Below are 23,019 nucleotides of genomic sequence, written 5' to 3'. Positions count from 1 at the left end.
GCTCAGTTGGTAGAACGGGGGAGTGTAGATTTATAATTGTGATCCCTAGATGCTTGGTCGAATCCGGTTCGAAGAATTTGTTTACGTGCGTTGCTGTTGATTTTGGACAGATTACATGGAATGTCCTTTTCTTGGAGATTGTAGATGTATTACTGTGATCCCTAAGTCGCTGGTTCGAATCATGCTCGAAGAAATTTATTTAGGTGTACTGCTTTTTTATATTTTGGGTAAGATTACGTTGATTGTCCTTTCAATGTACATCCATCCTTCGATAGCTCAGTTGTTAGAGCGGAGGACTGTAGATTTATAATTGGGATTTCTAGGTCGCTGGTTCGAATCCGGCTCGAAGTATTTTTTTACGTGCAATACTGTTTATTTTGGGCACGGTTACGTCGATTGTCCTTTCCATGTACATCTATCCTTCGATAAGTCAGTTGGTAGTGCAGGGGACTGTAGATTTATGATTGTGATCCCTAGGTTGCTGGTTCGAATCCAGCTCGAAGAATTGTTTTCAATGCACTGCTTTTTTATTTTGGGCAAGGTCACGTTGATTGTCCTTTCAATGTACATCCATCCTTCAATAGCTCATTTGGTAGAGCGGGGGGCTGTAGATTTGTAATTGTGATCCCTAATTCGCTGGTTCGAATCCGGCTCGAAGGATTTTGTTACGTGCACTGATGTTTATTTTAGGGAAGGTTACATGAAATGTCCTTTCCTTGGAGACTGTATATTTATGACTGTGATCTCTATGTTACTGGTTAAAATCCGGCTTGAAGGATTTTTTATGTGCACTGCCGTTTATTTTGGTCAAGGTTTCGTTGATTGTCCTTTCCATTGACATCCATCCTTCGATAGCTCAGTTGGTAGAGCGGGGGACTGTAGATTTATAATTGTGATCCCTAGGTTGCTGGTTCGAATCCGGCTCGAAGGATTTTTTTACGTTCACTGCTGTTTATTTTGGGCAAGGTTACGTTGATTGTCCTTTCAATGTACATCCATCCTTCAATAGCTCATTTGGTAGAGCGGGGGGCTGTAGATTTGTAATTGTGATCCCTAATTCGCTGGTTCGAATCCGGCTCGAAGGATTTTGTTACGTGCACTGCTGTTTACAGTTTTGGTTACATGAAATGTCCTTTCCTTGGAGACTGTATATTTATGACTTTGATCTCTATGTTACTGGTTAAAATCCGGCTTGAAGGATTTTTTATGTGCACTGCCGTTTATTTTGGTCAAGGTTTCGTTGATTGTCCTTTCCATGTACATCTATCCTTCGATAGCTCAGTTGGTAGTGCAGGGGACTGTAGATTTATGATTGTGATCCCTAGTTTGCTGGTTCGAATCCAGCTCGAAGAATTGTTTTCAATGCACTGCTTTTTTATTTTGGGCAAGGTCACGTTGATTGTCCTTTCATTGTACATCCATCCTTCAATAGCTCATTTGGTAGAGCGGGGGGCTGTAGATTTATAATTGTGATCCCTAATTCGCTGGTTCGAATCCGGCTCGAAGGATTTTGTTACGTGCACTGCTGTTTATTTTAGGGAAGGTTACATGAAATGTCCTTTCCTTGGAGACTGTATATTTATGACTGTGATCTCTATGTTACTGGTTAAAATCCGGCTTGAAGGATTTTTTTATGTGCACTGCCGTTTATTTTGGTCAAGGTTTCGTTGATTGTCCTTTTCATTGACATCCATCCTTCGATAGCTCAGTTTGTAGAACGGGGTACTGTAGATTTATAATTGTCATCCCTTGGTCGCTGGTTCGAATCCGGCTCGAAGGATTTTGTTACGTGGCACTGCGGTTTGTTTTAAGGAAGGTTACATGGAATGTCCTTTCCTTGGAGACTGTAGATTTATTTTGGGCAAGGTTACGTTGATTGTCCTTTCAATGTACATCCATCATTCGATAGCCCAGTTGGTAGAGCGGGGGGCTGTAGATTTATAATTGTGATCCGAAGGTTGCTGGTTTGAATCGGGCTCGAAAAATGTTTTTAGGTTCCTTGCTGTTTATTTTGGGCAAGGTTACGTTGATTGTCCTTTCCATGTACATCCATCCTTCGATAGCTCAGTTTTGTAGAGCGGGGGACTGTAGATTTATAATTGTGATCCCTTGGTCGCTAGTTCGAATCCGGCTCGAAGGATTTTTTACGTTCACTGCTGTTTATTTTGGGCAAGGTAACATGGAATGTCCTTTCCTTGGAGACTGTAGATGTATAACTGTGATCGCTAAATCTCTGGTTCGAATCCTGCTCGAAGAACATTTTTTAGGTGTACTGCATTTTTTTATTTTGTGCAAGATTACGTTGATTGTCCTTTCCACGTACATCCATCCTTCGATAGCGGAGTTGGTAAAGCGGGGGACTGTAGATTTATAATTGTGATCAATAAATCGCTGGTTCAAATCCGGCTCGAAGAATTTTTTTTAGGTGCACTGCTTTTTTATTTTGGCCAAGTTTACGTTTATTGTCCTTTCAATATATATCCATCCTTCGATAGCTCAGTTGGTAGAGCGGGGGACTGTAGATTTATAATTGTGATCCCTAGATCGCTGGTTCGAATCCGGCTCGAAGGATTTTTTTACGTTCACTGCTGTTTATTTTGGGCAAGGTTACGTTGATTGTCCTTTCCATGTACATCTATCCTTCGATAGCTCAGTTGGTAGTGCGGGGGACTGTAGATTTATGATTGTGATCCCTAGGTTTCTGGTTCGAATCCGGCTAGAAGAATTTTTTTTAATGCACTGCTTTTTTATTTTGGGCAAGGTCACGTTGATTGTCCTTTCAATGTACATCCATCCTTCGATAGCTCCGTTGGTAGAGCGGGGGGCTGTAGATTTACAATTGTGATCCCTAATTCGCTGGTTCGAATCCGGCTCAAAGGATGTTTTATACGTGCGCTTTATGTTGGGCAATGTTACATGGAAATTCCTTTCCTTGGAGACTGATCCTAGGTTGATGGTTCGAATCCGGCTATAAGAATTTTTTACGTTCACTGCTGTTTATTTTGGTCAAGGTTACGTTGATTGCCCTTTCAATGCTCATCCATCCTTCGATAGCTCAGTTGGTAGAGCGGGGGACTGTAGATTTATAACTGTGATCCCTAGGTCGCTGGTTCGAATCCGGCTCGAAGGATTTTTTTACGTGAACTGCTGTTTATTTTGGGCAAGGTTACGTTGATTGTCCTTTCAATGTACATCCATCCTTCGATAGCTCAGTTGGTAGAGCGGGGGAATGTAGATTTATAACTGTGATCCCTAGGTCGCTGGTTCCAATCCGGCTCGAAGGATTGTTTTACGTGCACTGCTGTTTATTTTGGGCAAGGTTACATGAAATGTCCTTTCCTTGGAGACTGTAGATTTATGACTGTGATCTCTAGGTCGGTGGTTAAAATCCGGCTTGAATGATTTTTTATGTGCACTGCTGTTTATTTTGGTCAAGGTTTCGTCGATTGTCCTTTCCATGGACATCCATCCTTCGATAGCTCAGTTGGTAGAACGGGGGACTGCAGATTTATAATTGTGATCCCTTGGTCGCTGGTTTTCGAATCCGTCTCGAAGGATTTTGTTACGTGCACTGCTGTTTATTTTAGGGAAGGTTACATGGAATGTCCTTTACTTGGAGACTGTAGATTTATTTTGGGCAAGGTTACGTTGATTGTCCTTTCAATGTACATCCATCCTTCGATAGCCCAGTTGGTAGAGCGGGGGGCTGTAGATTTATAATTGTGATCCCTTGGTCGCTGGTTTTCGAATCCGTCTCGAAGGATTTTGTTACGTGCACTACTGTTTATTTTAGGGAAGGTTACATGGAATGTCCTTTCCTTGGAGACTGTAGATTTATTTTGGGCAAGGTTACGTTGATTGTCCTTTCAATGTACATCCATCCTTCGATAGCCCAGTTGGTAGAGCGGGGGGCTGTAGATTTATAATTGTGATCCGAAGGTTGTGGGTTTGAATCCGGCTCGAAAAATGTTTTTAGGTGCCTTGCTGTTTATTTTGGGCAAGGTTACGTTGATTGTCCTTTCCATGTACATCCATCCTTCGATAGCTCAGTTTTGTAGAGCGGGGGGCTGTAGATTTATAACTGTGATCCCTAGGTCGCTGGTTCGAATCCGGCTCTAAGGATTTTTTACGTTCATTGCTGTTGATTTTGGGCAAGGTTACGTTGATTGTCCTTTCCATGTACATCCATCATGAGATAGCTTAGTTGGTAGAGCGTTGGACTGTAGATTTATAATTGTGATCCCTAAATCGCTGGTTCGAATCCGGCTCGAAAATGTTTTATAGGTGCACTGCTTTTTTATTTTGGCCAAGTTTACGTTGATTGTCCTTACATTATACATCCATCCTTCGATAGCTCTGTTGGTAGAGCGGGGAACTGTAGATTTATGACTGTGATCTCTAGGTCGCTGGTTAAAATCCGCTTGAAGGATTGTTATGTGCACTGCTGTTTATTTTGGTCAAAGTTTCGTTGATTGTCCTTTCCATGGACATCCATCCTTCGATAGCTCAGTTGGTAGAGCGGGGACTGTAGATTTATAAATGTGATCCCTAGGTCGTTGGTTCGAATCCGGCTCGAAGGATTTTTTTACGTGCACTGCTGTTTATTTTGGGCAAGGTTACATGGAATGTCCTTTCCTTGGAGACTGTAGATTTATAACTGTGATCCCTAGGTCACTGGTTCGAATACGGCCCGAAGCATTTTTATTACGTTCACTGCTGTTTATTTTAGTCAAGGTTTCGTCGATTGTCCTTTCCATGTACATCCATCATGCGATAGCTCAGTTGGTAGAGCGGGGGACTGTAGATTTATAAATGTGATCCCTAGATGCTGGGTCGAACCCGGCTCGAAAAATGTTTTTACGTGCGTTGCTGTTTATTTTGGACAGATTACATGGAATGTCCTTTTCTTGGAGACTGTAGATGAATAACTGTGATCCCTAAATCGCTGGTTCGAATCCGGCTCCAAGGATTTTTTTTATGTGCACTGCTTTTTTATTTTGGCCAAGTTTACGTTGATTGTCCTTTCAATATACATCCATTCTTCGATAGCTCAGTTGGTGAAGCGGGGGACTTTAGATTTATAATTGTGATCCCTAGGTCGCTGGTTCGAATCCGGCTCGAAGGATTTTTTTACGTTCACTGCTGTTTATTTTGGGCAAGATTACGTTGATTGTCCTTTCCATGTACATCCATCCTTCGATAGCTCAATTGGTAATGCGGGGGACTTTAGATTTATAATTGTGATCCCTAGGTCGCTGGTTCGAATCCGGCTCGAAGGATTTTTTTACGTTCACTGCTGTTTATTTTGGGCAAGGTTACGTTGATTGTCCTTTCCATGTACATACATCCTTCGATAGCTCAATTGGTAATGCGGGGGACTGTAGATTTATAATTGTGATCCGTAGGTCGCTGGTTCGAATCCGGCTCGAAGGATTTTTTTACGTTCACTGCTGTTTATTTTGGGCAAGGTTACCTTGATTGTCATTTCAATGTACATCCATCCTTCGATAGCTCAGTTGGAAGAGCGGAGGACTGTAGATTTATAACTGTCATCCCTATGTCGCTGGTTCGAATCCGGCTCGAAGGATTGTTTTACGTGCACTGCTGTTTATTTTGGGCAAGGTTACATGAAATGTCCTTTCCTTGGAGACTGTAGATTTATGACTGTGATCTCTAGGTCGCTGGTTAAAACCCGGCTTGAAAGATTTTTTATGTGCACTGCTGTTTATTTTGGTCAAGGTTACGTTGATTGTCCTTTCCATGGAAATCCATCCTTCGATAGCTCAGTTGGTAGAACGGGGGACTGTAGATTTATAATTGTGATCCCTTGGTCGCTGGTTCGAATCAGTCTACAAGGATTTTGTTACGTGCAGTCCTGTTTATTTTAGGGAAGGTTACATGGAATGTCCTTTCCTTTTAGACTTTAGATTTATTTTGGGCAAGGTTACGTTGATTGTCCTTTCAATGTATATCCATCCTTCGATAGCCCAGTTGGTAGAGCGGGGGGCTGTAGATTTATAATTGTGATCCCTAGGTCGCTGGTTCGAATCCGGCTCGAAGGATTTTTTACGTTCACTGCTGTTTATTTTGGGCAAGGTTACGTTGATTGTCCTTTCCATGTACATCCATCCTTCGATAGCTCAATTGGTAGAGCGGGGGACTGTAGATTTATAATTGTGATCCCCAGGTCGCTGGTTCGAATCCGGCTCGAAGAAATTTTTTAAATGCACTGCTTTTTTATTTTGGGCAAGGTCACGTTGATTGTCCTTTCAATGTACATCCATCCTTCGATAGCTCAGTTGATAGAGCGGGGGGCTGTAGATTTACAATTGTGATCCCTCATTCGCTGGTTCGAATCCGGCTCAAAGGATGTTTTATACATGCGCTTTACGTTGGGCAATGTTACATGGAATTTCATTTTCTTGGAGACTGATCCTAGGTTGCTGGTTCGAATCTTGGTCGAATAATTTTTTACGTTCACTGCTGTTTATTTTGGTAAAGGTTACGTTGATTGCCCTTTCAATGCTCATCCATCCTTCAATAGCTCAGTTGGTAGAGCGGGGGACTGTAGATTTATAATTGTGATCCCAAGGTCGCTGGTTCGAATCCGGCTCGAAGGATTTTTTTAAGTTCACTGCTGTTTATTTTGGGTAAGGTTACGTTGATTGTCCTTTCAATGTACATCCATCCTTCGATAGCTCAGTTGGTAGAGCGGGGGACTGTAGATTTATAACTGTGATCCCTAGGTAGCTGGTTCGAATCCGGCTCGAAGGATTGTTTTAAGTGCACTGCTGTTTATTTTGGGCAAGGTTACATGGAATGTCCTTTCCTTGGAGACTGTAGATATATAATTGTGATCCGAAGGTTGCTGGTTTGAATCCGGCTCAAACAATGTTTTTAGGTGCCTTGCTGTTTATTTTGGGAAAGGTTACGTTGATTGTCCTTTCCATGTACATCCATCCTTCGATAGCTCAGTTTTGTAGAGCGGGGGACTGTAGATTTATAATTGTGATCCCTAGGTCGCTGGTTCGAATCCGGCTCGAAGAATTTTTTTACGTGAGTTGCTTTTTATTTTGGACAGATTACATGGAATGTCCCTTTCTTGGAGGCTGTAGATGTATAACTGTGATCCCTAAATCGTTGTTTCGAATCCTGCTCGAAGAAATTTTTTTAGGTGCACTGATTTTTTTATTTTGGGTAAGATTACGTTGATTGTCCTTTTAATGTACATCCATCCTTCGATAGCTCAGTTGGTAGAGCGGAGGACTGTAGATTTATAATTGGGAACTCTAGGTCGCTGGTTCGAATCCTGCTCGAAGGATTTTTTTACGTGCAATACTGTTTATTTTGGGCAAGTTTACATTAATTGTCCTTTCCACGTTCATCCATCCTTCGATAGCACAGTTGGTAAAGCGGGGGACTGTAGATTTATAATTGTGATCCCCAGGTCGCTGGTTCGAATCCGGCTCGAAGGATTTATTTTTATGTTCACTGCTGTTTATTTTGGGCAAGGTTACGTTGATTGTTCCTTCCGTGTACATCCATCATGCGATAGCTCAGTTGGTAGAGCGGGGGACTGTAGATTTATAATTGTGATCCCTAAATCGCAGGTTCGAATCCGGCTCGAAATTTTTTTTTAGGTGAACTGCTTTTTTATTTTGGCCATGTTTACGTTGATTGTCCTTTCAATATACATCCATCCTTCGATAGCTCAATTGGTAGAGCGGGGGACTGTAGATTTATAATTGTGATCCCTAGGTCTCTGGTTCGAATCCGACTCGAAGTATTTTTTTACGTGCACTGCTGTTTATTATGGGCAAGGTTACATGAAATGTCCTTTCCTTGGAGACTGTAGATTTATGACTGTGATCTCTAGGTCGCTGGTTAAAATCCGGCTTGAATGATTTTTTATGTGCACTGCTGTTTATTTTGATCAAGGTTACGTTGATTGCCCTTTCAATGCTCATCCATCCTTCGATAGCTCAGTTGGTAGAGCGGGGGACTGTAGATTTATAATTGTGATCCCTTGGTCGCTGGTTCGAATCCGGCTCGAAGACTTTTTTTAAATGCACTGCTTTTTTATTTTGGGCAAGGTCACGTTGATTGTCCTTTCAATGTACATCCATCCTTCGATAGCTCAGTTGGTAGAGCGGGGGGCTGTAGATTTACAATTGTGATCCCTCATTCGCTGGTTCGAATCCGGCTCAAAGGATGTTTTATACATGCGCTTTACGTCCTTTTCTTGGAGACTGTAGATGTATAACTGTGATCCCTAAATCGTTGGTTCGAATCCTGCCCGAAGAAATTTTTTTAGGTGCACTGCTTTTTTATTTTGGGTAAGATTACGTTGATTGTCCTTTTAATGTACATCCATCCTTCGATAGCTCAGTTGGTAGAGCGGAGGACTGTAGAATTATAATTGGGATCTCTAGGTCGCTGGTTCGAATCCTGCTCTAAGGATTTATTTACGTGCAATACTGTTTATTTTGGGCAAGTTTACATTAATTGTCCTTTCCACGTACATCAATCCTTCGATAGCACAGTTGGTAAAGCGGGGGACTGTAGATTTATAATTGTGATCCCCAGGTCGCTGGTTCGAATCCGGCTCGAAGGATTTTTTTATGTTCACTGCTGTTTATTTTGGGCAAGGTTACGTTGATTGTTCCTTCCATGTACATCCATCATGCGATAGCTCAGTTGGTAGAGCGGGGGACTGTAGATTTATAATTGTGATCCCTAAATCGCTGGTTCGAATCCGGCTCGAAATTTTTTTTTAGGTGCACTGATTTTTTATTTTGGCCAAGTTTACGTTGATAGTCCTTTCAATATACATCCATCCTTCGATAGCTTAGTTGGTAGAGCGGGGGACTGTAGATTTATAACTGTGATCCCTAGGTCGCTGGTTCGAATCCGGCTCGAATAATTTTTTACGTTCACTGCTGTTTATTTTGGTCAAGGTTACGTTGATTGCCCTTTCAATGCTCATCCATCCTTCGATAGCTCAGTTGGTAGAGCGGGGGACTGTAGATTTATAATTGTGATCCCAAGGTCGCTGGTTCGAATCCGGCTCGAAGGAATTTTTTAAGTTCACTGCTGTTTATTTTGGGCAAGGTTACGTTGATTGTCCTTTCAATGTACATCCATCCTTCGATAGCTCAGTTGGTAGAGCGGGGGACGGTAGATTTATAACTGTGATCCCTAGGTCGCTGGTTCGAATCCGGCTCGAAGGATTGTTTCACGTGCACTGCTGTTTATTTTGGGCAAGGTTACATGGAATGTCCTTTCCTTGGATACTGTAGATATATAATTGTGATCCGAAGGTTGCTGGTTTGAATCCGGCTCGAACAATGTTTTTAGGTGCCTTGCTGTTTATTTTGGGCAGGGTTACGTTGAGTGTCCTTTCCATGTACATCCATCCTTCGATAGCTCAGTTTTGTAGAGCGGGGGACTGTAGATTTATAATTGTGATCCCTAGGTCGCTGGTTCGAATCCGTCTCGAAGAATTTTTTTACGTGAGTTGCTGTTTATTTTGGACAGATTACATGGAATGTCCTTTTCTTGGAGACTGTAGATGTATAACTGTGATCCCTAAATCGTTGTTTCGAATCCTGCTCGAAGAAATTTTTTTAGGTGCACTGCTTTTTTTATTTTGGGTAAGATTACGTTGATTGTCCTTTTAATGTACATCCATCCTTCCATAGCTCAGTTGGTAGAGCGGAGGACTGTAGATTTATAATTGGGATCTCTAGGTCGCTGGTTCGAATCCTGCTCGAAGGATTTTTTTACGTGCAATACTGTTTATTTTGGGCAAGTTTACATTAATTGTCCTTTCCACGTACATCCATCCTTTGATAGCACAGTTAGTAAAACGGGGGACTGTAGATTTATAATTGTGATCCCCAGGTCGCTGGTTCGAATCCGGCTCGAAGGATTTATTTTTATGTTCACTGCTGTTTATTTTCGGCAAGGTTACGTTGATTGTTCCTTCCGTGTACATCCATCATGCGATAGCTCAGTTGGTAGAGCGGGGGACTGTAGATTTATGATTGTGATCCCTAGGTTGCTGGTTCGAATCCAGCTAGAAGAATTTTTTTCAATGCACTGCTTTTTTATTTTGGGCAAGGTCACGTTGATTGTCCTTTCATTGTACATCCATCCTTCGATAGCTCAGTTTTGTAGAGCGGGGGACTGTAGATTTATAATTGTGATCCCTAGGTCGCTGGTTCGAATCCGGCTCGAAGGATTTTTTTTACGTTCACTGCTGTTTATTTTGGGCAAGGTTACATGGAATGTCCTTTCCTTGGAGACTGTAGATATATAATTGTGATCCGAAGGTTGCTGGTTTGAATCCGGCTCGAACAATGTTTTTAGGTGCCTTGCTGTTTATTTTGGGCAAGTTTACGTTGATTGTCCTTTCAATATACATCCATCCTTCGATAGCTCAGTTGGTAGAGCGGGGGACTGTAGATTTATAATTGTGATCCCTAGGTCGCTGGTTCGAATCCGGCTCCAAGGATTTTTTTTACGTTCACTGTTGTTTATTTTGGGCAAGGTTACATGGAATGTCCTTTCCTTGGAGACTGTAGATATATAATTGTGATCCGAAGGTTGCTGGTTTGAATCTGGCTCGAACAATGTTTTTAGGTGCCTTGCTGTTTATTTTGGGCAAGGTTACGTTGATTGTCCTTTCCATGTACATCCATCCTTCGATAGCTCAGTTTTGTAGAGCGGGGGACTGTAGATTTATAATTGTGATCCCTAGGTCGCTGGTTCGAATACGGCTCGAAGGATTCTTTTACGTGCACTGCTGCTTATTTTGGGCAAGGTTACATGGAATGTCCTTTCCTTGAAGACTGTAGATTTATAACTGTGATCCCTAGGTCACTGGTTCGAATACGGCTCGAAGCATTTTTATTACGTTCACTGCTGTTTATTTTGGTCAAGGTTACGTTGATTGTCCTTTCCATGGACATCCATCCTTCGATAGCTCAGTTGGTAGAACGGGGGACTGTAGATTTATAATTGTGATCCCTTGGTCGCTGGTTCGAATCCGGCTCGAAGACTTTTTTTAAATGCAATGCTTTTTTATTTTGTGCAAGGTCACGTTGATTGTCCTTTCAATTTACATCCATCCTTCGATAGCTCAGTTGGTAGAGCGGGGGGCTGTAGATTTACAATTGTGATCCCTAATTCGCTGGTTCGAATCCGGCTCAAAGGATGTTTTATACATGCGCTTTACGTTGGGCAATGTTACATGGAATTTCATTTTCTTGGAGACTGATCCTAGGTTGCTGGTTCGAATCCGGCTCGAAGAATTTTTTACGTTCACTGCTGTTTATTTTGGTCAAGGTTACGTTGATTGCCCTTTCAATGCTCATCCATCCTTCGATGGCTCAGTTGGTAGAGCGGGGGACTGTAGATTTATAATTGTGATCCCTAGGTCGCTTGTTCGAATCCGGCTCGAAGGATTTTTTTACGTTCACTGCTGTTTATTTTGGGCAAGGTTACATGAAATGTCCTTTCCTTGGAGACTGTAGATTTATGACTGTGATCTCTAGGTCGCTGGTTAAAATCCGGCTTGAAGGATGTTTTACGTTCACTGCTGTTTATTTTGGGCAAGGTTACGTTGATTGTCCTTTCAATGTACATCCATCCTTCGATAGCTCAGTTGGTAGAGCGGGGGACTGTAGATTTATAACTGTGATCCCTAAGTCGCTGGTTCAAATCCGGCTCGAAGGATTGTTTTACGTGCACTGCTGTTTATTTTGGGCAAGGTTACGTTGATTGTCCTTTCAATACATCCATCCTTCGATAGCTCAGTTGGTAGAGCGGGGGACTGTAGATTTATAACTGTGATCCCTAGGTCGCTGGTTCGAATCCGGCTCGAAGGATTGTTTTACGTGCACTGCTGTTTATTTTGGGCAAGGTTACATGAAATGTCCTTTCCTTGGAGACTGTAGATTTATGACTGTGATCTCTAGGTCGCTGGTTAAAATCCGGCTTGAAGAATGTTTTACGTTCACTGCTGTTTATTTTGGGCAAGGTTACGTTGATTGTCCTTTCAATGTACATCCATCCTTCGATAGCTCAGTTGGTAGAGCGGGGGACTGTAGATTTATAACTGTGATCCCTAGGTCGCTGGTTCGAATCCGGCTCGAAGGATTGTTTTACATGCACTGCTGTTTATTTTGGGCAAGGTTACATGAAATGTCCTTTCCTTGGAGACTGTAGATTTATGACTGTGATCTCTAGGTCGCTGGTTAAAATCCGGCTTGAAGGATTTTTTATGTGCACTGCTGTTTATTTTGGTCAAGGTTACGTTGATTGTCCTTTCCATGGACATCCATCCTTCGATAGCTCAGTTGGTAGAGCGGGGGGCTGTAGATTTACAATTGTGATCCCTCATTCGCTGGTTCGAATCCGGCTCAAAGAATGTTTTATACATGCGCTTTACGTTGGGCAGTGTTACATGGAATTTCATTTTCTTGGAGACTGATCCTAGGTTGCTGGTTCGAATCCGGCTCGAAGAATTTTTTACGTTTACTGCTGTTTATTTTGGTCAAGGTTACGTTGATTGCCCTTTCAATGCTCATCCATCCTTGGATGGCTCAGTTGGTAGAGCGGGGGACTTTAGATTTATAATTGTGATCCCTAGGTCGCTGGTTCGAATCCGGCTCGAAGGATTTTTTTACGTTCACTGCTGTTTATTTTGGGCAAGGTTACGTTGATTGTCCTTTCAATACACCCATCCTTCGATAGCTCAGTTGGTAGAGCGGGGGACTGTAGATTTATAACTGTGATCCCTAGGTCGCTGGTTCGAATCCGGCTCGAAGGATTGTTTTACGTGCACTGCTGTTTATTTTGGGCAAGGTTACATGAAATGTCCTTTCCTTGGAGACTGTAGATTTATGACTGTGATCTCTAGGTCGCTGGTTAAAATCCGGCGTGAAGGATGTTTTATGTGCACTGCTGTTTATTTTGGTCAAGGTTACGTTGATTGTCCTTTCCATGGACATCCATCCTTCGATAGCTCAGTTGGTAGAACGGGGGACTGTAGATTTATAATTGTGATCCCTTGGTCGCTGGTTCGAATCCGTCTCCAAGGATTTTGTTACGTGCACTGCTGTTTATTTTAGGGAAGGTTACATGGAATGTCCTTTCCTTGGAGACTTTAGATTTATTTTGGGCAAGGTTACGTTGATTGTCCTTTCAATGCATATCCATCCTTCGATAGCCCAGTTGGTAGAGCGGGGGGCTGTAGATTTATAATTGTGATCCGAAGTTTGCTGGTTTGAATCCGGCTCGAAAAATGTTTTTAGGTGCCTTGCTGTTTATTTTGGGCAAGGTTACGTTTAATGTCCTTTCCATGTACATCCATCCTTCGATAGCTCAGTTTTGTAGAGCGGGGGGCTGTAGAGTTATAATTGTGATCCCTAGGTCGCTGGTTCGAATCCGGCTCGAAGGATGTTTTACGTTCATTGCTGTTTATTTTGGGCAAGGTTACGTTGATTGTCCTTTCCATGTACATCCATCCTTCGATAGCTCAATAGGTAGAGCGGGGGACTAGATTTATAATTGTGATCCCTAGGTCGCTGGTTCGAATCCGTCTCGTATTATTTTTTTACGTTCACTGCTGTTTATTTTGGGCAAGGTTACGTTGATAGTCCTTTCAATATACATCCATTCTTCGATAGCTTAGTTGGTAGAGCGGGGGACTGTAGATTTATAACTGTGATCCCTAGGTCGCTGGTTCGAATCCGGCTCGAAGGATTGTTTTACGTGCACTGCTGTTTATTTTGGGCAAGGTTACATGAAATGTCCTTTCCTTGGAGACTGTAGATTTATGACTGTGATCTCTAGGTCGCTGGTTAAAATCCGGCTTGAAGGATTTTTTATGTGCACTGCTGTTTATTTTGGTCAAGGTTACGTTGATTGTCCTTTCCATGGACATCCATCCTTCGATAGCTCAGTTGGTAGAACGAGGGACTGTAGATTTATAATTGTGATCCCTTGGTCGCTGGTTCGAATCCGGCTCGAAGAATTTGTTTAAATGCACTGCTTTTTTTTTGGGCAAGGTCACGTTGATTGTCCTTTCAATGTACATCCATCCTTCGATAGCTCAGTTGATAGAGCGGGGGGCTGTAGATTTACAATTGTGATCCCTCATTCGCTGGTTCGAATCCGGCTCAATGGATGTTTTATACATGCGCTTTACGTTGGGCAATGTTACATGGAATTTCATTTTCTTGGAGACTGATCCTAGGTTGCTGGTTCGAATCCGGCTCGAAGAATTTTTTACGTTCACTGCTTTTTATTTTGGTCAAGGTTACGTTGATTGCCCTTTCAATGCTCATCCATCCTTCGATAGCTCAGTTGGTAGAGCGGGGGACTGTAGATTTATAATTGTGATCCCTAGGTCGCTGGTTCGAATCCGGCTCGAAGGATTTTTTTACGTTCACTGCTGTTTATTTTGGGCAAGGTTACGTTGATTGTCAATTGAATGTACATCCATCCTTCGATAGCTCAGTTGGTAGAGTGGGGACTGTAGATTTATAACTGTGATCCCTTGGTCGCTGGTTCGAATCCGGCTCGAAGGATTGTTTTACGTGCACTGCTGTTTATTTTGGGCAAGGTTACATGAAATGTCCTTTCCTTGGAGACTGTAGATTTATGACTGTGATCTCTAGGTCGCTGGTTAAAATCCGGCATGAAGGATTTTTTATGTGCACTGCTGTTTATTTTGGTCAAGGTTACGTTGATTGTCCTTTCCATGGACATCTATCCTTCGATAGCTCAGTTGGTAGAACGGGGGACTGTAGATTTATAATTGTGATCCCTTGGTCGCTGGTTCGAATCCGTCTCCAAGGATTTTGTTACGTGCACTGCTGTTTATTTTAGGGAAGGTTACATGGAATGTCCTTTCCTTGGAGACTTTAGATTTATTTTGGGCAAGGTTACGTTGATTGTCCTTTCATTGTACATCCATCCTTCGATAGCTCAGTTGATAGAGCGGGGGGCTGTAGATTTACAATTGTGATCCCTCATTCGCTGGTTCGAATCCGGCTCAATGGATGTTTTATACATGCGCTTTACGTTGGGCAATGTTACATGGAATTTCATTTTCTTGGAGACTGATCCTAGGTTGCTGGTTCGAATCCGGCTCGAAGAATTTTTTACGTTCACTGCTGTTTATTTTGGTCAAGGTTACGTTGATTGCCCTTTCAATGCTCATCCATCCTTCGATAGCTCAGTTGGTAGAGCGGGGGACTGGAGATTTATAATTGTGATCCCTAGGTCGCTGGTTCGAATCCGGCTCGAAGGATTTTTTTACGTTCACTGCTGTTTATTTTGGGCAAGGTTACGTTGATTGTCATTTGAATGTACATCCATCCTTCGATAGCTCAGTTGGTAGAGCGGGGACTGTAGATTTATAACTGTGATCCCTAGGTCGCTGGTTCGAATCCGGCTCGAAGGATTGTTTTACGTGCACTGCTGTTTATTTTGGGCAAGGTTACATGAAATGTCCTTTCCTTGGAGACTGTAGATTTATGACTGTGATCTCTAGGTCGCTGGTTAAAATCCGGCATGAAGGATTTTTTATGTGCACTGCTGTTTATTTTGGTCAAGGTTACGTTGATTGTCCTTTCCATGGACATCCATCCTTCGATAGCTCAGTTGGTAGAACGGGGGAATGTAGATTTATAATTGTGATCCCATGGTCGCTGGTTCGAATCCGTCTCCAAGGATTTTGTTACGTGCACTGCTGTTTATTTTAGGGAAGGTTACATGGAATGTCCTTTCCTTGGAGACTTTAGATTTATTTTGGGCAAGGTTACGTTGATTGTCCTTTCAATGTACATCCATCCTTCGATAGCTCAGTTGGTAGAGCGGGGGGCTGTAGATTTACAATTGTGATCCCTCATTCGCTGGTTCGAATCCGGCTCAAAGGATGTTTTATACATGCGCTTTACGTTGGGCGATGTTACATGGAATTTCATTTTCTTGGAGACTGATCCTAGGTTGCTGGTTCGAATCCGGCTCGAATAATTTTTTACGTTCACTGCTGTTTATTTTGGTCAAGGTTACGTTGATTGCCCTTTCAATGCTCATCCATCCTTCGATAGCTCAGTTGGTAGATCGGGGGAATGTAGATTTATAATTGTGATCTTAAGGTCGCTGGTTCGAATCCGGCTCGAAGGATTTTTTTAAGTTCACTGCTGTTTATTTTGGGCAAGGTGACGTTGATTGTCCTTTCAATGTACATCCATCCTTCGATAGCTCAGTTGGTAGAGCGGGGGACTGTAGATTTATAACTGTGATCCCTAGGTCGCTGGTTCGAATCCGGCTCGAAGGATTGTTTTACGTGCACTGCTGTTTATTTTGGGCAAGGTTACATGGAATGTCCTTTCCTTGGAGACTGTAGATATATAATTGTGATCCGAAAGTTGCTGGTTTGAATCCGGCTCGAACAATGTTTTTAGGTGCCTTGCTGTTTATTTTGGGCAAGGTTACGTTGATTGTCCTTTCCATGTACATCCATCCTTCGATAGCTCAGGTTTGTAGAGCGGGGGACTGCAGATTTATAATTGTGATCCCTAGGTCGCTGGTTCGAATACGGCTCGAAGGATTCTTTTACGTGCACTGCTGCTTATTTTGGGCAAGGTTACATGGAATGTCATTTCCTTGGAGACTGTAGATTTATAACTGTGATCCCTAGGTCACTGGTTCGAATACTGCTTGAAGCATTTTTATTACGTTCACTGCTGTTTATTTTAGTCAAGGTTTTGTCGATTGTCCTTTCCATTTACATCCATCATGCGATAGCTCAGTTTTGTAGAGCGGGGGACTGTAGATTTTTAATTGTGATCCCTAGGTCGCTGGTTCGAATCCTGCTCGAAGGATTTTTTTACGTGCAATACTGTTTATTTTGGGCAAGTTTACATTAATTGTCCTTTCCACGTACATCCATCCTTCGATAGCACAGTTGGTAAAGCGGGGGACTGTAGATTTATAATTGTGATCCCCAGGTCGCTGGTTCGAATCCGGCTCGAAGGATTTATTTTTATGTTCACTGCTGTTTATTTTGGGCAAGGTTACGTTGATTGTTCCTTCCGTGTACATCCATCATGCGATAGCTCAGTTGGTAGAGCGGGGGACTGTAGATTTATAATTGTGATCCCTAAATCGCAGGTTCGAATCCGGCTCGAAATTTTTTTTTAGGTGCACTGCTTTTTTTTTTGGCCAAGTTTACGTTGATTGTTCTTTCAATATACATCAATCCTTCGATAGCTCAATTGGTAGAGCGGGGGACTGTAGATTTATAATTGTGATCCCTAGGTCGCTGGTTCGAATCCGGCTCGAAGGATTTTTTTACGTTCACTGCTGTTTATTTTGGGCAAGGTTACGTTGATTGTCATTTCAATGTACATCCATCCTTCGATAGCTCAGTTGGTAGAGCGGGGACTGTAGATTTATAACTGTGATCCCTAGGTCGCTGGTTCGAATCCGGCTCGAAGGATTGTTTTACGTGCACTGCTGTTTATTTTGGGCAAGGTTACATGAAATGTCCTTTCCTTTGAGACTGTAGATTTATGACTGTGATCTCTAGGTCGCTGGTTAAAATCCGGCATGAAGGATTTTTTATGTGCACTGCTGTTTATTTTGGTCAAGGTTACGTTGATTGTCCTTTCCATGGACATCTATCCTTCGATAGCTCAGTTGGTAGAACGGGGGACTGTAGATTTATAATTGTGATCCCTTGGTCGCTGGTTCGAATCCGTCTCCAAGGATTTTGTTACGTGCACTGCTGTTTATTTTAGGGAAGGTTACATGGAATGTCCTTTCCTTGGAGACTTTAGATTTATTTTGGGCAAGGTTACGTTGATTGTCCTTTCAATGTACATCCATCCTTCGATAGCTCAGTTGATAGAGCGGGGGGCTGTAGATTTACAATTGTGATCCCTCATTCGCTGGTTCGAATCCGGCTCAATGGATGTTTTATACATGCGCTTTACGTTGGGCAATGTTACATGGAATTTCATTTTCTTGGAGACTGATCCTAGGTTGCTGGTTCGAATCCGGCTCGAAGAATTTTTTACGTTCACTGCTGTTTATTTTGGTCAAGGTTACGTTGATTGCCCTTTCAATGCTCATCCATCCTTCGATAGCTCAGTTGGTAGAGCGGGGGACTGTAGATTTATAATTGTGATCCCTAGGTCGCTGGTTCGAATCCGGCTCGAAGGATTTTTTTACGTTCACTGCTGTTTATTATGGGCAAGGTTACATGAAATGTCCTTTCCTTGGAGACTGTAGATTTATGACTGTGATCTCTAGGTCGCTGGTTAAAATCCGGCTTGAAGGATTTTTTATGTGCACTGCTGTTTATTTTGGTCAAGGTTACGTTGATTGTCCTTTCCATGGACATCCATCCTTCGATAGCTCAGTTGGTAGAACGGGGGACTGTAGATTTATAATTGTGATCCCTTGGTCGCTGGTTCGAATCCGGCTCGAAGACTTTTTTTTAAATGCACTGCTTTTTTATTTTGGGCAAGGTCACGTTGATTGTCCTTTCAATGTACATCCATCCTTCGATAGCTCAGTTGGTAGAGCGGGGGGCTGTAGATTTACAATTGTGATCCCTCATTCGCTGGTTCGAATCCAGCTCAAAGGATGTTTTATACATGCGCTTTACGTTGGGCAATGTTACATGGAATTTCATTTTCTTGGAGACTGATCCTAGGTTGCTGGTTCGAATCCGGCTCGAAGAATTTTTTACGTTCACTGCTGTTTATTTTGGTCAAGGTTACGTTGATTGCCCTTTCAATGCTCATCCATCCTTCGATAGCTCAGTTGGTAGAGCGGGGGACTGTAGATTTATAATTGTGATCCCTAGGTCGCTGGTTCGAATCCGGCTCGAAGGATTTTTTTTACGTTCACTGCTGTTTATTTTGGGCAAGGTTACGTTGATTGTCCTTTCAATGTACATCCATCCTTCGATAGCTCAGTTGGTAGAGCGGGGGACTGTAGATTTATAACTGTGATCCCCAGGTCGCTGGTTCGAATCCGGCTCGAAGGATTGTTTTATGTTCACTGCTGTTTATTTTGGGCAAGGTTACGTTGATTGTTCCTTCCATGTACATCCATCATGCGATAGCTCAGTTGGTAGAGCGGGGGACTGTAGATTTGTAATTGTGATCCCTAAATCGCTGGTTCGAATCCGGCTCGAAATTTTTTTTTAGGTGCACTGCTTTTTTATTTTGGCCAAGTTTACGTTGATTGTCCTTTCAATATACATCCATCCTTCGATAGCTCAGTTGGTAGAGCGGGGGACTGTAGATTTATAATTGTGATCCCTAGGTCGCTGGTTCGAATCCGGCTAGAAGGATTTTTTTACGTTCACTGCTGTTTATTTTGGGCAAGGTTACGTTGATAGTCCTTTCAATATACATCCATTCTTCGATAGCTTAGTTGGTAGAGCGGGGGACTGTAGATTTATAACTGTGATCCCTAGGTCGCTGGTTCGAATCCGGCTCGAAGGATTGTTTTACGTGCACTGCTGTTTATTTTGGGCAAGGTTACATGAAATGTCCTTTCCTTGGAGACTGTAGATTTATGACTGTGATCTCTAGGTCGCTGGTTAAAATCCGGCTTGAAGGATTTTTTATGTGCACTGCTGTTTATTTTGGTCAAGGTTACGTTGATTGTCCTTTCCATGGACATCCATCCTTCGATAGCTCAGTTGGTAGAACGAGGGACTGTAGATTTATAATTGTGATCCCTTGGTCGCTGGTTCGAATCCGGCTCGAAGAATTTGTTTAAATGCACTGCTTTTTTTTTGGGCAAGGTCACGTTGATTGTCCTTTCAATGTACATCCATCCTTTGATAGCTCAGTTGATAGAGCGGGGGGCTGTAGATTTACAATTGTGATCCCTCATTCGCTGGTTCGAATCCGGCTCAATGGATGTTTTATACATGCGCTTTACGTTGGGCAATGTTACATGGAATTTCATTTTCTTGGAGACTGATCCTAGGTTGCTGGTTCGAATCCGGCTCGAAGAATTTTTTACGTTCACTGCTGTTTATTTTGGTCAAGGTTACGTTGATTGCCCTTTCAATGCTCATCCATCCTTCGATAGCTCAGTTGGTAGAGCGGGGGACTGTAGATTTATAATTGTGATCCCTAGGTCGCTGGTTCGAATCCGGCTCGAAGGATTTTTTTACGTTCACTGCTGTTTATTTTGGGCAAGGTTACGTTGATAGTCCTTTCAATATACATCCATTCTTCGATAGCTTAGTTGGTAGAGCGGGGGACTGTAGATTTATAACTGTGATCCCTAGGTCGCTGGTTCGAATCCGGCTCGAAGGATTGTTTTACGTGCACTGCTGTTTATTTTGGGCAAGGTTACATGAAATGTCCTTTCCTTGGAGACTGTAGATTTATGACTGTGATCTCTAGGTCGCTGGTTAAAATCCGGCTTGAAGGATTTTTTATGTGCACTGCTGTTTATTTTGGTCAAGGTTACGTTGATTGTCCTTTTAATGTACATCCATCCTTCCATAGCTCAGTTGGTAGAGCGGAGGACTGTAGATTTATAATTGGGATCTCTAGGTCGCTGGTTCGAATCCTGCTCGAAGGATTTTTTTACGTGCAATACTGTTTATTTTGGGCAAGTTTACATTAATTGTCCTTTCCACGTACATCCATCCTTCGATAGCACAGTTGGTAAAACGGGGGACTGTAGATTTATAATTGTGATCCCCATGTCGCTGGTTCGAATCCGGCTCGAAGGATTTATTTTTATGTTCACTGCTGTTTATTTTGGGCAAGGTTACGTTGATTGTTCCTTCCGTGTACATCCATCATGCGATAGCTCAGTTGGTAGAGCGGGGGACTGTAGATTTATAATTGTGATCCCTAAATCGCAGGTTCGAATCCGGCTCGAAATTTTTTTTTAGGTGCACTGCTTTTTTATTTTGGGCAAGTTTACGTTGATTGTCCTTTCAATATACATCCATCCTTCGATAGCTCAATTGGTAGAGCGGGGGACTGTAGATTTATAATTGTGATCCCTAGGTCGCTGGTTCGAATCCGACTCGAAGTATTTTTTTACGTGCACTGCTGTTTATTATGGGCAAGGTTACATGAAATGTCCTTTCCTTGGAGACTGTAGATTTATGACTGTGATCTCTAGGTCGCTGGTTAAAATCCGGCTTGAAGGATTTTTTATGTACACTGCTGTTTATTTTGGTCAAGGTTACGTTGATTGTCCTTTCCATGGACATCCATCCTTCGATAGCTCAGTTGGTAGAACGGGGGACTGTAGATTTATAATTGTGATCCCTTGGTCGCTGGTTCAAATCCGGCTCGAAGACGTTTTTTTAAATGCACTGCTTTTTTATTTTGGGCAAGGTCACGTTGATTGTCCTTTCAATGTACATCCATCCTTCGATAGCTCAGTTGGTAGAGCGGGGGGCTGTAGATTTACAATTGTGATCCCTCATTCGCTGGTTCGAATCCGGCTGAAAGGATGTTTTATACATGCGCTTTACGTTGGGCAATGTTACATGGAATTTCATTTTCTTGGAGACTGATCCTAGGTTGCTGGTTCGAATCCGGCTCGAAGAATTTTTTACGTTCACTGCTGTTTATTTTGGTCAAGGTTACGTTGATTGCCCTTTCAATGCTCATCCATCCTTCGATAGCTCAGTTGGTAGAGCGGGGGACTGTAGATTTATAATTGTGATCCCTAGGTCGCTGGTTCGAATCCGGCTCGAAGGATTTTTTTTACGTTCACTGCTGTTTATTTTGGGCAAGGTTACATGGAATGTCCTTTCCTTGGAGACTGTAGATATATAATTGTGATCCGAAGGTTGCTGGTTTAAATCCGGCTCGAACAATGTTTTTAGGTGCCTTGCTGTTTATTTTGGGCAAGTTTACGTTGATTGTCCTTTCAATATACATCCATCCTTCGATAGCTCAGTTGGTAGAGCGGGGGACTGTAGATTTATAATTGTGATCCCTAGGTCGCTGGTTCGAATCCGGCTCGAAGGATTTTTTTTACGTTCACTGTTGTTTATTTTGGGCAAGGTTACATGGAATGTCCTTTCCTTGGAGACTGTAGATATATAATTGTGATCCGAAGGTTGCTGGTTTGAATCCGGCTCGAACAATGTTTTTAGGTGCCTTGCTGTTTATTTTGGGCAAGGTTACGTTGATTGTCCTTTCCATGTACATCCATCCTTCGATAGCTCAGTTTTGTAGAGCGGGGGACTGTAGATTTATAATTGTGATCCCTAGGTCGCTGGTTCGAATACGGCTCGAAGGATTCTTTTACGTGCACTGCTGCTTATTTTGGGCAAGGTTACATGGAATGTCCTTTCCTTGAAGACTGTAGATTTATAACTGTGATCCCTAGGTCACTGGTTCGAATACGGCTCGAAGCATTTTTATTACGTTCACTGCTGATTATTTTAGTCAAGGTTTTGTCGATTGTCCTTTCCATTTACATCCATCATGCGATAGCTTAGTTGGTAGAGCGGGGGACTGTAGATTTATAATTGTGATCCCTTGATGCTGGGTCGAATCCGGCTCGAAGAATTTTTTTACGTGAGTTGCTGTTTATTTTGGACAGATTACATGGAATGTCCTTTTCTTGGAGACTGTAGATGTATAACTGTGATCCCTAAATCGTTGTTTCGAATCCTGCTCGAAGAAATTTTTTTAGGTGCACTGCTTTTTTTATTTTGGGTAAGATTACGTTGATTGTCCTTTTAATGTACATCCATCCTTCCATAGCTCAGTTGGTAGAGCGGAGGACTGTAGATTTATAATTGGGATCTCTAGGTCGCTGGTTCGAATCCTGCTCGAAGGATTTTTTTACGTGCAATACTGTTTATTTTGGGCAAGTTTACATTAATTGTCCTTTCCACGTACATCCATCCTTCGATAGCACAGTTGGTAAAACGGGGGACTGTAGATTTATAATTGTGATCCCCAGGTCGCTGGTTCGAATCCGGCT

The 23,019-nt window shown here is 42.4% G+C and overlaps 16 non-coding genes across 16 annotated transcripts; all 16 read left to right on the top strand.

The window, feature by feature from the left end:
• The first annotated feature begins 845 nt into the window (after positions 1 to 845).
• Positions 846 to 931, top strand: Trnay-gua. The gene is given in 2 exon segments: positions 846 to 882; positions 896 to 931. It is a non-coding gene; the product is annotated as a tRNA-Tyr (tRNA).
• A 1,554-nt stretch (positions 932 to 2,485) lies between these two features.
• Trnay-gua lies at positions 2,486 to 2,571 on the top strand. Its single transcript is given in 2 exon segments — positions 2,486 to 2,522; positions 2,536 to 2,571. It is a non-coding gene; the product is annotated as a tRNA-Tyr (tRNA).
• Positions 2,572 to 3,044: 473 nt separating this feature from the next.
• Trnay-gua lies at positions 3,045 to 3,130 on the top strand. The gene is given in 2 exon segments: positions 3,045 to 3,081; positions 3,095 to 3,130. It is a non-coding gene; the product is annotated as a tRNA-Tyr (tRNA).
• An 8,675-nt stretch (positions 3,131 to 11,805) lies between these two features.
• Trnay-gua lies at positions 11,806 to 11,891 on the top strand. The gene is given in 2 exon segments: positions 11,806 to 11,842; positions 11,856 to 11,891. It is a non-coding gene; the product is annotated as a tRNA-Tyr (tRNA).
• A 185-nt stretch (positions 11,892 to 12,076) lies between these two features.
• Trnay-gua lies at positions 12,077 to 12,162 on the top strand. Its single transcript is given in 2 exon segments — positions 12,077 to 12,113; positions 12,127 to 12,162. It is a non-coding gene; the product is annotated as a tRNA-Tyr (tRNA).
• Positions 12,163 to 12,749: 587 nt separating this feature from the next.
• Positions 12,750 to 12,835, top strand: Trnay-gua. The gene is given in 2 exon segments: positions 12,750 to 12,786; positions 12,800 to 12,835. It is a non-coding gene; the product is annotated as a tRNA-Tyr (tRNA).
• A 1,523-nt stretch (positions 12,836 to 14,358) lies between these two features.
• On the top strand, positions 14,359 to 14,444 carry Trnay-gua. The gene is given in 2 exon segments: positions 14,359 to 14,395; positions 14,409 to 14,444. It is a non-coding gene; the product is annotated as a tRNA-Tyr (tRNA).
• A 792-nt stretch (positions 14,445 to 15,236) lies between these two features.
• Positions 15,237 to 15,322, top strand: Trnas-gga. The gene is given in 2 exon segments: positions 15,237 to 15,273; positions 15,287 to 15,322. It is a non-coding gene; the product is annotated as a tRNA-Ser (tRNA).
• Positions 15,323 to 16,268: 946 nt separating this feature from the next.
• On the top strand, positions 16,269 to 16,354 carry Trnay-gua. Its single transcript is given in 2 exon segments — positions 16,269 to 16,305; positions 16,319 to 16,354. It is a non-coding gene; the product is annotated as a tRNA-Tyr (tRNA).
• A 925-nt stretch (positions 16,355 to 17,279) lies between these two features.
• On the top strand, positions 17,280 to 17,365 carry Trnay-gua. The gene is given in 2 exon segments: positions 17,280 to 17,316; positions 17,330 to 17,365. It is a non-coding gene; the product is annotated as a tRNA-Tyr (tRNA).
• Positions 17,366 to 18,157: 792 nt separating this feature from the next.
• Positions 18,158 to 18,243, top strand: Trnay-gua. The gene is given in 2 exon segments: positions 18,158 to 18,194; positions 18,208 to 18,243. It is a non-coding gene; the product is annotated as a tRNA-Tyr (tRNA).
• Positions 18,244 to 18,834: 591 nt separating this feature from the next.
• Trnay-gua lies at positions 18,835 to 18,920 on the top strand. Its single transcript is given in 2 exon segments — positions 18,835 to 18,871; positions 18,885 to 18,920. It is a non-coding gene; the product is annotated as a tRNA-Tyr (tRNA).
• A 69-nt stretch (positions 18,921 to 18,989) lies between these two features.
• On the top strand, positions 18,990 to 19,075 carry Trnay-gua. The gene is given in 2 exon segments: positions 18,990 to 19,026; positions 19,040 to 19,075. It is a non-coding gene; the product is annotated as a tRNA-Tyr (tRNA).
• A 1,051-nt stretch (positions 19,076 to 20,126) lies between these two features.
• Trnay-gua lies at positions 20,127 to 20,212 on the top strand. The gene is given in 2 exon segments: positions 20,127 to 20,163; positions 20,177 to 20,212. It is a non-coding gene; the product is annotated as a tRNA-Tyr (tRNA).
• Positions 20,213 to 21,693: 1,481 nt separating this feature from the next.
• Positions 21,694 to 21,779, top strand: Trnay-gua. Its single transcript is given in 2 exon segments — positions 21,694 to 21,730; positions 21,744 to 21,779. It is a non-coding gene; the product is annotated as a tRNA-Tyr (tRNA).
• Positions 21,780 to 21,966: 187 nt separating this feature from the next.
• On the top strand, positions 21,967 to 22,052 carry Trnay-gua. Its single transcript is given in 2 exon segments — positions 21,967 to 22,003; positions 22,017 to 22,052. It is a non-coding gene; the product is annotated as a tRNA-Tyr (tRNA).
• Positions 22,053 to 23,019: the final 967 nt, after the last annotated feature.

This window comes from Nematostella vectensis, chromosome 3 (genome assembly GCF_932526225.1).
Source record: "Nematostella vectensis chromosome 3, jaNemVect1.1, whole genome shotgun sequence".
NCBI classification, from domain to species: domain Eukaryota; kingdom Metazoa; phylum Cnidaria; class Anthozoa; order Actiniaria; family Edwardsiidae; genus Nematostella; species Nematostella vectensis.
The sequence above is the reverse complement of the archived record's forward strand: the minus strand, read 5'-3'. Positions and strand labels throughout refer to the sequence as shown.